This window comes from Hyaena hyaena, unplaced genomic scaffold (genome assembly GCF_003009895.1).
Source record: "Hyaena hyaena isolate Hyena2069 unplaced genomic scaffold, ASM300989v1 scaffold_267, whole genome shotgun sequence".
In the NCBI taxonomy this organism is placed as follows: domain Eukaryota; kingdom Metazoa; phylum Chordata; class Mammalia; order Carnivora; family Hyaenidae; genus Hyaena; species Hyaena hyaena.
The window spans coordinates 439,196-449,578 of NW_024080903.1; the positions used below are offsets into that span (position 1 = coordinate 439,196).

Sequence of the window (10,383 nt, forward strand, 5' to 3'; positions counted from 1 at the left end):
AACAGCAGGGAGACTCAGGGTGTGCTTCACATGGACAGGGGATACCACACCTCCCCTGGCCCTTTTATGTTGTCTGGAGAGCTGCAGTGCCTGTTGCTGCCCTGTCCCTGGGAACCGCTACGTGTGCCCTGAGCTAGTCTGACCCTCCTCTCCCCTGTGTGCACCGTGGTGGGAACCGCACATGGCTGGTTAACGTGTGGCTATTACTCGAGCTTTGAGAATAACCCGTGGAAGAAAGCCGGGGCAGAGTCGGTGTGACTAACTTCAAACTCTCGGGAATGGCATCAAGTGTCCACAGAGAAGTGGGTAAAAGGGAGCGTCGGTGACTTACACTGTTCAGAGAATACGAGCTACATAACACCAACAGGAGAAACAGTTAAAATAGGACCAAATAGCACTGATACTTCTTTCTGAAGAGAGACGAAGACCTCACTCTGAGGAAGTGGTCATCTTATATTCTAGAAACAGTGGACAGGATGGAATCTGAATGCACTTGCCTGTGTATTAAGCTTCCCCTCACCGTTAATGAGTCTAACCTTTTCTGGGTGTTTTTGGTGACCAGGAGGCAGACCTTCAGTGGCGCCTCTGCAGCTGCCAGCATGGCATACAGCGCACGAGAGAATGACTCCCATCCTGGTGATGACGGGGTGCTTGCGAAAGAGGCTTTTGCATTCTCTTTCACATTCTTGCTTCACAGCACCACCAAGACTAGATTTCAGTCCTGGAGAAGGGCTTGTAATTCATGAGTAAGAATGCTCCAGAACCCAGTATGACACACTTCTTGGACAATAGGGGTATTTTCTTCCAGGAGACAGAGTTTGAATGACAGAGTCCATGCCATCTGGGGGTGGGTCTGAGGAGCAGAGATGTCTGAAAAAGAAGTTGGGGATCATCGAGGTTCATGCGAAATCATCCCAGGAAAGATATCATGGGGACATGAAGTGACCAAAAGTCCCAAAGAGAGAGTCTTTGGACTTTTCCCTTCCCGTCATGAGGTGGTGCTCCAATCACAACTCTGTTCACCCCGTTCGTGCGGGAGGGGTGTCCCACCCTGAGTAGGACCAGATGGCCCAACACAGCCGCACCGGCCAACAAGATGGAACACGGCCAGGGGAGGGCCCAGCACCCCACCCCAGGGTGGGGCTGCTCAGGGACCAGACAGCTGTGCTGAGGCTCCGTAGTCACAAGAGGGTGGGGTGGCTTGTCTGATTCACTGGCCAGCAAGGAAGCGAACCCTGTAAGGGTGACGGGTTGTGGGTGCAGCTAGCCGGCTAGCAGGGCCAGCAGCCAGGAGCAGGAAGCGCCCGCCACCCGGGGCCCATGGACTCGGGTCCCACACGCACGGTGCAGGTGCCTGAAGCCCCGCGTGGCTTGCGGAGCATGACGTGTGGCTGTCGTCTGCTGCACTTGCCCTGTCTGGTGTAAAGATGCCCGTGGACCTGTTCCTCCCGAGCCAGGTTCGGGAAGAGGCCTGACTCAGTTCTGGGAAATGCTTTTTCATATTAGTCGAAGTAAATGAAGACACAAAACTGGGAGTTTCTAAAGCTTGCAAGTGAATCCCAGCCCTTGACCCTATTCCTAGGCATTTTGAAGCCGTTATTCCAAGGCACGAGGGAGGAGGAAGCCAGGGGGCCAGCAGCCCCTTTCCCTCCGAGAGTCTATGTATTAAATGTGTATTTTGTTTGCAGGTCTGAAAACTGTTCACCTCTGCAGATCCTGTGGCATCTCCTCTGTGTGGCACGACTGCATAAATGGTGTTTTCATAAACACAGGCATTAGGGAACCCTTGATGGATTTAAATTTCATTTTTTCTTATAAAGTACATAATTTGATCTCATACTCCCAATACCCCTGTCTTCACTGGCAATACAAGGTCATCCAACACTTCAAACACAGAATAACCAGTTTATTTTTCTGCATTCTCATCTGCTTTTGCTCAAACTACCTAGATTATGAAGACAAATGTGCATTCCATAGGAATTAACGTCCTGAGTTTCCAAGACGGATTCTGTTGGAGGCACGTGGCTGAAAGAACTCACTGGCTGACGAGGGCGGTGTCTCCTGCCCTTGAGAGCACTTGTCGTTAGCTTGGTGGCCGGCCAGCATCAGCCATGCTCTCAGCAAGAGCACCTTACATTAGTCTATATGTTATTTTCCTTTTCCCTCTGGGTTTTTACATTTCCAATCAGAAAACAGTGCTCTGGATGGAACCAAAGGTCATCAGCGAGTAGCCCAGGGGGTGAGTAGGGAGTTGTGCCAACAGTGCAAGGAGCGAGCCCTGTGCTCCACCAGCCTGCGTCCCGACCTCTGTCCCTGACTCAGAAATGAAGGAGCTGCATCTCCGAGGCTCAAGCCAGCTTGGCTTTTCCATGGGGCCCTCCATACCTTTCAGCTTTTAAAACAGGGCTTCCGTGTGTTCTTGTGCCACTCACGCCTTCGTCTGTCCTTGGCTGCAAATGTGCTTCCATTTAAGGTCCGTCTTATGGCAAAATTCAAGCGGGCTGTGAGTAGCAGCAACCATAACATGCGTTGCGTTATATCTCAGGGTTCAAAGTGAACGTGAACATGGTGCTAACAATTCTTGTTTTCCCTCGTATGACCCTCTTACTCTAGTGGTTTCTGCTAGACACAGAGTCCAGAAAACAGAGTCCAGAAAACAGAATGCCACCCAGGAGAGCATTCAATAGATGTAGCCAAGTTTGGAACATCACATCTGGAATGATCTGTCTTTGCCCTGAAAGGGCCGTTCTGTGACATCAAGGCCAGGAATCACGATCATGCTTTGATCGTCTCCCAGAAGCAAGATCATAATAGTTGGAAGTTGGCAAGAGTCAGGAGGAAGATGGAGGGTATCGATCCCTGTTAGTTTTGCTTCTTAGCAGCCAGACCACAATTGTCACGTACACTGAAACATAAAACTTACTCTCTTCTTGAAGTTTATTAAATCAGCTACAGAGGAAGATGTCCTTGACATCCTTTCCATTTGTGGCCACAGTAAAGCTAAACTGCCCAATTAGTTTTGTATTTCAGACTTGTCCATGTCTCTTGTGTTCAGCAATAAATGCAAGGCCATTAAGAAATCCTGAGTTTCCCCTGAAACCTTTGTTACTCTTTTTTAAATTTCATATTTACATTTTTAATATAATTTATTGTCAAATTGGTTTCCATAGAACATCCAGTGCTCATCCCAATAAGTGCCCTCCTCCATGCCCACCACCCACTTTCCTCTCTCCCTCACCCCCATCAGCCCTCAGTTTGTTCTCTGTATTTAAGTCTTTTGTGGTTTGCCTCCCTCCCTGTAACTTTTTTTCCTCTTCCTGTTCCCCATGGTTTTCTGTTAAGTTTCTCACAATCCACATATGAATGAAAACATGCAGTATCTGTCTTTCTCTGCCTGACTTATTTCACTCAGCATAATACCTTCCAGTTCCATCCATGTTGCTGAAAATGGTCAGATTTCATTCTTTCTCATTGCCATGTAGGATTCCATTGTATAGATAAACCACATCTTCTTGATCCATTCATCAGTTGATAGACACTTAGGCTCTTTCCATGTTTGGGCTATTGTGGAGAGTGCTGCTATGAACATTGAGGTACATGTGCCCCCATGCATCAGCATTCCTATATCCCTTGGGTAAATTCCTAGCAGTGCTATTGCTGGGTCATAGAGAGTTCTATTGTTAATTTTTTGAGGAAACTCCACACTGTTTTCCAGAGGGGCTGCATCAGTTTACATTCCCACCAACAGTGTAGGAGGGTGCCCGTTTCTCCACATCCTCACCAGCATCTGTAGGCTCCTGACAGGTATGAGGTGGTATCTCAGTGTGGTTTTGATTTGTATTTCCTTGATGATGAGGGACGTTGAGCATCATTTCATGTGTCTGTTGGCCAACTGGAGTCTTCTTTGGAAATTCATCAAGATAAAACTTCTATACTACAAAGGAAACATTCAACAAAACTAAAAGGTGACCAATGGAATGGGAAAAGTTATTTGCAAATGATATATCGGATAAAGAACTAGTATCCAAAATCTCTAAGGAACTCACCAAACTCCACACCTGAAAAGCAAATAATCCAATGAAGAAATGGGCAGAAGACATGAATAGACACTTTTCCAATGAAACCTTTGTTATTCTTAAGAATCCTTTCAAATTTACCTTGTAATACTTTGGGGTATCATGCACTTTACATTTTCCAGAATCATGTTTTGCCAGCTCTTTTAATAATATTAGAGATATTTGTCTCATGAGAACTTAGCAGGAGACAACAGTATTTTAATTTATTTTTTAACCTTATTTATTTATTTTTAAGACAGAGAGCATGAGCAGGGGAAGGGCAGAGAGAAGGAGAGAGAGAATCTCAAGCAGGCAATGCACTGTCATCACAGAGCCTGATGCGAGGCTCGAACTCACAAACCATGAGATCATGACCTGAGCCAAAATCAAGAATCTGATGCTTAACGTACTGAGCCATTCAGGCACCCCAACAACAGTATCTTTTGAAGGGTTCATAGTCAGTGCCCCGGCCTGAGATTAGTGTTACCCCAATGAGCATGCTGTGCATGGATTCTAGATGAGAATCAGTAAGATAAATATAAAATGTGACTCAGAAAGAAGTACGATTTCACATCCCTTTCTTCTTTAACTACCTCTGAACTTCAAATTTGAAACGTGCAGGCATGTGAAGGGACAATCATCTTCCATTGGAAATAAATTGTATTTGAGATCACGAAACCTACTGTGAAAGCAAGACCTCCCATATACACAGACTATGAGCCCACAGGGTCGTTTCTCGAAACCTCAAGGCAGGCGACAATTAAGCCGGATGTGATGATGTCAAATATAAACCAGGCCCACGGTCGCTAGTTAGTTAATGTTTGTTGAGTAAATAAATAAATGAGTACAAAAATATAAACTACAGACACTACAGATTTCTGTAATCTCTTATAAATTCAATCCTGAAGGATTTCGCATTAGAGAGAGGAGAGTGAGCCTGCCCGGCACCGCCCACTCTGGGTGGGTAGTTGTTAGGAAACATGCCTTTGCCACCAGCCTGCCGCTGCCCCAGCCACCAGCCTAGGTTTTGTTTTCTTGTTCTTTTTTTGTGTTTTTTTTTTTTCTTGAGATTTACAATGTTTTGCCTCAGTAACTGGGCAATGCCTCAGAACTTTCTGGACCATGGATTCATCTTTCACTGAGCCAGACTTAGGGGTGTGAGGGAAACAAGACACAAATAAGGTTACAGCAAGTCCGAGAAGCAACCCAGGAGCGCTGTCCTTCCAGAACAGGCACACTTCCTCCCTGGTGCTGGATAAAAACAATGGCTTCCTGTGGTCCGTCTCCTCCTTTTCTTCTAAAATGGCTTCTTTGTTAAATTTGTACAGAAATTGTCACTCCAGTGTCAAATGGAGCTCACGGAACTTAGCAAGAGCTACATTTGTTGACTGAATATCCCTTTTTGTGGGTGTCAGCGCCTGTTGGAAGAAATCATCAGTGGTGGAAGAAATCAACATAAAAGTGATGAAAATTAAATGGGAAAGTATGACAAAATAACCCGTAACTCGGCCCATCCTAGTAAAAAGGACGGCAGCCATACTGCCAAGTGCTTTCTGTTATATTATATTCAACATCGGTGTATCTGTAGAGCAACATAAATAATTTTTTAATTTATTTTTTAAATAAATAAAACATGATTCAGATGCTTCTTGCAGGGAAGAGATTGACTTTTTGCCAGTTCTTTTCTCCGCCACAGGAGTTCATATTTACTTGTGTCCTTGTAAAGAATTTTAGAAAATGGTTTGAAGGAGTTAAGACATCGTGGAAGAGAACAGGTACTTCTGATGTGAGACTGTTTGAGGTTGGGTGAATCAGGATGACTGTGAGCTATGGCCCCAAAATTAGTACTTTTATTATGTCCTGTGAAGTTAAATTTTGTTCTGATTTGGGTGTGTGCGTGCTTCAAATCATTCCGCAATCTTGGGAGCAACATGAAGTCTCTACGACCTTGGTCACACTAGACATCACTTTATTGTTGTTATTATTATTATTAATTATTATTATTGGCTTGTTGTGGGTTTGAGCACATGCACGTTCTCAGTCTTCTGCCCTTCACCTCACTGCCCAATGGTAGATGGCCCTGCGTATTATGGGGAAGCACTCTCACTGGGTAGAGGAATGAAATTTGCTACTGCAGACGATGAGATACGGCGACGTCTGTGACAGTCCCACCACCTGTGCGTCTGTGGTCCGCCCAAAGCAAGATGCATTTCACACAGTAGTTTAGAAAATGGTCCCACTTCAAATGGAGGGACAGGGCCATCAGCTCCCCTCCCCCATTAATGCTGCCAACTCTGGAAATGTCCCCTTCGACAAGTCATTATTAAGCATTATTAATTTTACTATGGTGGCTAGAAGTTGCTCACACTTTTCTTATCCCACACGTTTGTAGAACATATTGACTCTACAGACCCCCAGGGTCTTAAATCTTAGAAAAATGAGTGAAATTCTCATGAATCCCACTTTATTAAACAACTCCTGGCCCTCACAGCATTGTTCAGGAGATCGTTAAATTATAATAAGTAATAACCACCTCCTTAGTTTCTCATTTTGGAACATGAAACATAGAAGTGTGTTGCCATTCCATACCAAGTCCAGGAACTGGGTCCGAATAAGCCAAGGGATTCACACATCAGGCCATTCGAGGACCAGTTTTAAACCAGCAAATGTTCTCTTGGCCATGATACATTTTATCAGCATATATTCAGTATTATTGCCCACATGACAACATACACTTTGCTAAGCACTAGTACATAACTGTGGTCTCCACTTATGTGTCATATACCAGGGATGGTGGCAGGGTGGCCTTGCACCCCAGGAAGCTTTATGTCTCTGTCTGTCCCTTTCACCCACCAGTCACTGCCGCAGTTAGATGGTGAAATTTCAGGAGAAAAATCTAGTGGATTGAGGATTCGTTTGCCCAGATGAGCCCCTCCTTCAGTCATCCACCTGGTAAAATGCCAGTAGAAATGCCAAATCTATGCTACACTCAACTGACAAGTTCAGAATGGAGCCTGAGGTCCTTCTGGCCATTCTGACCTAGGCCATTGGTCTTCAAAACTTCTGCTCATATACCTCCTTAAAACTATTTTTAAGCCCATCTATCCCCCAAATTTTAATCCTGAATCCCAAATTTTACAGTACATTAAAATAGCGCCAAAACAATTTCTTTTCCTGACAACAACATTTTAGTGTAATCTTCACAGCAGCCTCTCCGCTGCTCTGGGATGTGCGAGTCCCTCCCTCCGGGACATGGCCTTACCAATCACACCGAATTGCACGTGGCTCCGGCACGCACAGACAATCTTCAATAAACTTTCCCAACGCATCCCCCAGACTTGACAGAGATCCCGCAAGCATCCTCAGTGACACAGCGACTCGGCCTTCCCAGTGCACGGAGGCCTCGGCTTAATACGGACATTAACTATGATGTGGTGTCCCTCTCTGTCTCCTGGCTTTAGAAAACAATTGATCAGAATCCGGAAGACGTTGAGCCTTTCTTTTGCTCCTGCCTGGGGCCTGGGGAAGGATCCTGATAAGGCCTGTGTTCTTTCTGTGTCACACAGGTAAGGCCCACCTCTTCCATTTAGCTGGTGCACAATTTCACAGAGATAAACGTAAAGTGATCACAACAAAGAAAAATAGAAAGGAGAATTTTAAAGTACAAGTCCTGGAGTAACATGTTGCATGAGGGGACGGTGTTCGCTGGTACTGAATTCGGTAGAATTTCAAGGCCTCCTGTGGCCGTGAGAGAGAACGGCAGTAACGCTAGGAAACCTTTATTTGGTGCTTCCTAGGTGTCAACATGTGTTAAGCAACGTAGAGCAGACTCGCATTTCCTCTTCCTGGAGTGCCCACGTCTGAAACTCGTCCTTCCCAGGTCAAGGGCAACTCCGAGTGTCCAGAGTCCACACCCTTAGCACATCAATCACTTTGCCGCCTTCCCTCCCCTCACCCTACCCCAATCTCAGTGCAGAAAAGTCTAATAAATCTAACAATCACAAAGAGGTTCTCTTCCCTTCTCTCTTTTCTGCGAAAGAAATATCAGGACGAAAATCACCAAAGGCAAAACATAATCTTCCTCGGAGTCAGGGAGTCTGTTTGAAGGGAGGTCACCGGCTGAGAACATTAGGCAGCACGTTTTATTTGATGAGGGACCTTGGCGCGAGTCGCAGCCCACGGAAGCACCGGGTCTGCCTCAGCGTCAGTGTGCGACGTGGTAGGCGCAGGTGTGGACCTGGTCTTAAGCAGGCGATCCCAGGGCGGAGACTAAGGGTGGTTTCTGAGCAACTCAAAGGGTCCAAAGCTCCTTTCTGGGGGGTCAGGATAAGAGAGCAACATCGCTGCACTGGGTCGCTGCCTCCCCACACGTGAGTGCGGGTCCAGATGCTTCCTGCCCAGCAGCTTTCTCGCCCTTCAAGTCTTCACAGCGGGAGCACCAGCAAGGAGAGAAATGGAGGTGGCGGCGCTTACTGATCCCCACACGTGCGGGGCACTGAGCAGAGTTAGCCCAGACCTTCTCATTTCCTCCTCGCTGTGACCCCAGGGGCTGCCCGGCTGTTCACAGATGCTGAGCCTGGCGCTGGGCGACATCGAAAGAACTGCTGGATGAGAAAGGGGGATGGCAAACCGAACCGTCCTCAAAGCCGGGCCCCTGGTTCGAAAGGTGCAGCCAACATCAAGGCCCACCCCACCTTTAAAAATGGTCATGCGCTACGATGGTTAAATTCCGTGCATTTAACATGACCATTTATCTCTGACGCCTCGTTAACCACTGCTCAAAGCTACAGTAAAGGCACAAAAGTGGGAAAGTCAGCAGAAATGGGGGCACAGCAAATAGGAAAGGGGACAGCAGCGCACAGAGGGTTATGTAAATATGTGTGTGCTGGATGGTGTGTGCAGGTGTGTGCTGGATGGTGTGTGCATGTGTGCTGGATGGTGTGTGCATGTGTGTGCTGGATGGTGTGTGTGCATTGTATGTGTGTGAATGCTGTGCAGTGTATGTTCATGTGTGTGTGCATTCTGGATGGTGTGTGTGCACATGTGTGTGTTGCACTTGCATATGTGCATGCATGTGCATGCTGAACAGTTCACGGCAAGTGCTGAGTGACACAGAAATGGAAACCACAGCCTGTGTGCAGGCAAGCAGTGTCACGGTGTCACCCTGCGGAACTTGGAAAGGACAGGCAGGCGCCGTAGGGACAGGAGCATGGGTGAGGGTGGGGGCAGATTAAAGTTCAACATCGGGCTGTCGGGCCCTCAGGCCCCCTCCCCCCATCATGCCCGAACTCAGAGACTGGACGTCTGTTCCCTGGAGATGGTAAGCTTGGCCTTGGACACAGCAGGTGTGGAGAAGGACACAGGAGGAAGGCACACGAGGCAGGCGACGCTTGTGGACGAACCAGAGTGTCTGCAGCCGTCTTCTGCCTTCTCCCACCTACAGCAGAAAGGAATGCGGCCAGACACCCACACTGCAGGTTCCCTCTGCACACACACGTGTGTGCGCATGCGCGCGCGCACACACACACACACACACACACACACACACAGTCAAAGAGTGTTGCAAAATTCTTTGGAGAAACTTAAACACCCCATTTTTTTAAATTTTATGTCTTTATTTTTGAGAGACAAACAGCGAGCAGGGGAGGAGCAGAGAAAAAACGTTGGTTAGATGCCACGAGTAGGTGGCAATGCCTTAACCATATGCGTGTTGTCAGGCCCGAGGGCCCCTTCCATCCTTGTCAAGGGGGCTGCTGACCTTCTCTCCTTTCATGCAACACTTAAATACTCCGTTTTTCAAAAGTGTAGATTGTGGGAATTGGATTTTCCAAAGTGAAAAACCAACTTCCGACTGAATCCTTCTGTAATAAATCTCATCACTTCTCTAGCCCAGCCACAGACACAGAGCTGACTGTCCCAGCAAGGGGGGCTCACGGGACGGCTGTGGAAAGCTTCAACCTGAAGGGCAGAGATAGGATAGAAACTCAGGGACCCGATCTAGGACACGGAGAGAGTGAAACACTGTTAGAACTATAACTAGCAGCCTCAGAGATGTAAAGAGATGTCGTATGCACGAAACAAGAACTGGGTGCTATGAGAAAGGAATAAAGTCATAGCATCACTGTCCTCGGGGTTTAAAAACATAGCAACCCAATTTCTCTAAAAATAGTGGAATGTTTGGAAGATAAACTAGAAAAAAAAGCACCAAGGAAATAGAACAAAGAGATAAAGAGATGTGGCAAAGGAACAAAAGGTAAAAAAAAAAAAAATTATATGAGTGATTCTGGGTTCTCCTGATAGGTTTGCAAGAAAGAGAAAATAAAGGCTG

The 10,383-nt window shown here is 46.7% G+C and overlaps 1 non-coding gene across 1 annotated transcript; it reads right to left on the reverse strand.

Moving 5' to 3' along the window:
- Positions 1–9,710: 9,710 nt before the first annotated feature.
- Positions 9,711–9,835, reverse strand: LOC120240961. Its single transcript, XR_005530791.1, has one exon. It is a non-coding gene; the product is annotated as a U6atac minor spliceosomal RNA (small nuclear RNA).
- Between the last annotated feature and the right edge of the window lie 548 nt (positions 9,836–10,383).